At 37.7% G+C, this 4689-nt stretch overlaps 1 protein-coding gene across 1 annotated transcript in view; it reads right to left on the bottom strand.

Moving 5' to 3' along the window:
* FAM107B (family with sequence similarity 107 member B) overlaps positions 1-4689 on the bottom strand; it is a 247903-nt gene that overhangs the window by 150766 nt on the left and 92448 nt on the right. The gene's annotated exons all lie outside the window — the stretch shown is intronic.

Here is a 4689-nt window from a genome sequence, read left to right as displayed (position 1 = left end):
TATCTAAAAAGTGCATTCTGATTTCCTCTTTAAAATCATCCCTTCTTATTCTAAAGGAACTATAGTTACTTGTGGTTTCATGTGGTCCATGACACTGACTCTGTGCACTCCAGTTCACTCCAGGGGCACACATGTGATCCAGGCCTGTGTCCATTGGTCTGTTGTATTTCCCTCTGATTAGTATAGAGTGGTTACATGACCTAGGCCTGGACCTATCATCTGCTGCCTTTCCCTCTGATTGCTACAAAGAGGTCATATTACCAAGTGTGGGCTAATGAAAGGTAAGGAAATTTTTCTTTAGACTTCTGAGAATATAACTCCTATTTTTATCCACTGACCCTGAAACCTGAGACAATTGTATGGGTGGGTGATGCTGTTGTCACCATCTTCCTACCACAAGCAGCTGAGATTGAAGTCCACATAGAGGAAGGCAGAGTCAAGAGATAGACCCATACTGAGCCCTGATAATAGAAGTTTAGTCCCAAATTTATCCATGCCCGATGCAATGCACTTTTTAGAACATCAGTTAGTATGTTCCTTTTCATTAAAAAAAATACATTTCTTTTTTATTCAAGCTAATTTCTATCAGGTTTTCACTTCCAACAGAATGAGTCCTAGCTGACGCACTGATGTAGGCACCTAGTTCTGGGAAGCCAGGAATCAGTTGTGTGTATCATTGGCCTTGATGCTTCACAGGCTGTCACGTGCTTTACAATGCCAGTTAAGTTCAATGTGACCATAATGACATACCATGAAGGTACTCCTAAGATTTGACAAACACTTGGAATTTTAACCTGTTTCCTTTAAGAACAAATCCCAGGTGTTATATCAAAAGGCCATGTTAAAGCACAACTTGAATTTATACTTAGTGAGTTTAGAGTGTAAATTTAGTACAAGAAAGTTTCGTTTTAAAGATGCACCTATTTGAGCAGTAGAGAGGAAGAGGAAGAGGAAAAAATGAAAGAAAGGGAGGAAGGAAAAGAAAAGCTTTTAAAGGCATGAATAATACGAAGAGTCTTAAAAGTTCATGAAAATATGTTAATGAAAAAACTATGCATACATTTCAAAAACTTTTATTTATTTATTTTTGCCATTGAGTGTGTGTGCTTGCCACAGAGAGACAGTGAGACGGAAAATGAGAAATCATCCCCCCAGGGACTTTGGGCATGGACGCACATGTGCCCAGCACAATTTTCAAGTCACCAGGCCCAGGACTCCAACCACAGTTGGCCATGTGGGAGTCCAGTGCCCTAACCACTATGCTGCCTGCTGACCCTTCAAAAACTTTTTGTATCAAAATAAACTTATACTTTAATTTTGTTTTTCCACAAACTTTTAAAAGTCCCCTTACATAACTTTATTAACATACTTTGAATCCATTCCTTCTCTATAATTTTGAGTTTAAAATTTAAATAACTATTTCTCTATCACCAAACATTTAAGAAATTTGAAAGTTCTCTTTATTATGGGCTATCCTACAGAGAATGTCTTTCAGTATATAGCTTTTCATTTTTCCATATTTCAATTAATTTGGATTAGAATTTCAAAGGTAGGATTCTAGATCAAAGGCCATGAGTGTTTTTTAGGTACTTGAAGAAGAGTCAAAATTACTCCCCAGCTATACAGTGATACAGAGGTAACACAATTGGACCCAGGTAGGATGTTCCAGGGTCACATCTTGGGGACTTCTTGGGCATGCTGAGTGACCATGCCTGCAATTCATGCTGGCTGGGGCTGGAGCAGGCATGGTCACTCAGCATGAGAGTGACCCCCTATTGAGGGTTTCTCTCTTTTTCTTCCTGTATCTCTTGTTCTACCCCCTTCTGTCTCAGAAGAAAGAGGTAGATGGACTTTGAAAAAAAATTACTCCCCAAAATATTTCAGTAATAAAGTATGACAATTCCATTATAATCACTGTAGCAGTATCTAATTCCACATTTTGATGGATAATCAAAGCCACAGGACTAAAGGTACTTACTGCTTATTTAGTGCTTAGATCACACCACGAACTTCATATAGGTGATATGTAACCTGGGATGGAATTCAAAACAGCATGACTAGTATAGGCCACCAGCAGTGGGAACAGAGTGGGCCCCAGAGTCCCTGAGTTATAAGCCTTTATTTCCTGAACCATGAAAAGTTTAGTGGTGTGGGGAGGGGGATGATATGGGAAGCGATGCCACTAAGGGATTTGAAGAGCCCCTGTTTGCCAGTTGAAACAAAGATAAATATCTTTTAAAGTATTTTAATAGCCTCTACCTTCTTATGGAGCCATATGCGCTGGGTATATTTAGCTCTGAGTTTCATCTTAATAACCATATTTCTAGAATATAGGTACATCCTAGAGGTATGCTAGTGTATACTGGAGTTATGCAGAGTCTTTTTCTGGAGCATCAATTTTAAGAAAAATTTGGAGGGAAAGCTTTATTTTTATATCTCAAAAAAATCTGACTACATTTCATCAGGGTATGTAATATAGACATAAATGTTTAGGATGAACATGGACTATCAAGGAAGTTTGAATGTGGACTACCTGACATAAGAGGTACTCCTGTAGCAAAGATAGAAAAGCATTGTCAAATTAAGGGCAGTAGAGACAGTTATATAGGAGAGAGACTTAATGGTTAAAGTTTTTTTTCTAAGGGTTCATCCTTTTAAGTGGAGCAAGAATTTATACCATCTGCCTGACTGAGAGGCCCCATTCTCTCAGCAATATCACACTTCCTTTTTTAACATTAACTCCTTGCTAACATTTGATTTTTTAAAAATTCAATCTTAAGTGGAAAGAGGAGCTAGCTATTGAATAGCTATTCTTAGTGAAAGAACTGAAGAGAACTTTGAGGAGAGAAGAAATGTGGATGGTACGGCTTTGCAATGAAATGGCAGTGGTTCCTCATAGTTAGGGAAGGCCTTTCTCAAAACAAACCATTGCATGTTTTGAGGTTTAGAGAAACCCAAACCAAAAACCCATAGGAACAAAACAATATTTATCACATGGTGGAAATTTCAGAACCAGTAGGCTAGGAAAGTTTGACATAATCTCTGCAGCTATAATTCAACCTGCTGACCCAAAATCTGAAGTTACACTATGATTGTTAAAAAAAAAAAAAAAAAAAGGATTAAGGTAAACCCTTGTCAAATTACAAAGAGTGAATGGGACAAGTTTAGTTTCAGATAGATACAGATCAATATATACATGATTTTTGTAATAGATCATAAATGAGTGACAAGAGAATGATAACTCTTTGGCTATTTAGAGTATCTAACTCTACTCTGTAGACACTGTGTAGACATTTGTTGAATGAATGGATAAATAAGTGAACAAATTATGCTTGTTTTAGGGAAAAAAATGTTTCTCTCAAAAATCTTTTTTCATAAAACTGGAGCTCCTTGAAGTTATGCATACAAATCACATGACTTTAACTACTACAGGGCACACCCTTGCCTTTCTCTGGAACATTTTGAAACATTTGAGAAAGATGCGTGTCTTAGTCTGCTTGGGTTGTTATGACAAAATACTATAAACTGGCTGGTTTATAAACAACAACAATTTATTTCTTACAGTTCTGGAGGCTGGGAAGTTCAAGGCAGTAGCATATTTGATGTGATGAGGGCCCACTTCCTGGTTCATGGATGGCACCTTCTTGGCTCCATTCCCACATGGCAAAAGAGGTAAACAGGCTCTCGTGAACCTGTTTTATAAGGGTACTAATCCCATTCATGAGGAGTCTACTCTCATGACCTAATCATCTTCCCAGATTCCCACCTTCCTAATACTATTAGTTGTCAGAAAAGTCATGACACATTTTTGCATAGAAAAACAAAAATATATCATTACTTTTCCAAAAACCCAGTATCACTTGGGGAGTGAGGATATCAACATTTTAATCTGGAGGGGACACAAATATTCAGATTACAGCATCGTGTCAAAGGATTTCAAAAATATACTGTGAATAAGAGAATAAGAGGACTTGTAGGAAATCGGGGCACTGTTTTAATTCCATCTCTATATTAATTCACAAAATTTATAATACTTCATACTTATCTGATGCCTCTCCATTTATAATTCCATTGACTCCTTCATTAACTTTGTGTGGGGAGCAGAGCAGGCATTCCCTAGTTTCCACAGGAGGAATTTGGTCTCTGTGGCACAGGAAAGGCAAAACCAGACCCTCTACCTACCAGTTTTTTTTTCTTTTTAAGAGGGATTTTTGCTATAGGATGTGTGCACTCACCAGAAACACAGAGAGAGACAGAGAGACAGAAAGCAAGAAATCATTCCCCAGGGGGATGGCCACACCTCAATCCCTTCTCCTCCATTCTCTTCTTAGGATCTTTGGCACACACGCACACATGTCCAGCATGAGTTTTAAACTACTGTGTCCATGACTTGAATCATGGTTGACAACGTGGGAGTCCAGATACGTAACTATTATGCCATCTGCTCATCCCCAGAGAGATGATTTTATTTTTTTTTTAATTTAAATTTATTTATTAAATTCATTCACTGTACATCATTACAGCATACAAAATGAGATTTTCCATCCAGAATACACTGTATATTGGCTCAACCAAGCACATCAACATATGTGTTATCATCAACAAATGATTTTCCATTTCTTGTTTCCTGTATATTTTGCTTTTTTCCCCATCCTTGACTCCCTATCTCTCACCCTCTGCCATCTCCCA

Source organism: Tupaia chinensis, unplaced genomic scaffold, assembly GCF_000334495.1.
Source record: "Tupaia chinensis unplaced genomic scaffold, TupChi_1.0 Scaffold000285_1, whole genome shotgun sequence".
Lineage (NCBI taxonomy): Eukaryota > Metazoa > Chordata > Mammalia > Scandentia > Tupaiidae > Tupaia > Tupaia belangeri.
The sequence above is the reverse complement of the archived record's forward strand: the minus strand, read 5'-3'. Positions and strand labels throughout refer to the sequence as shown.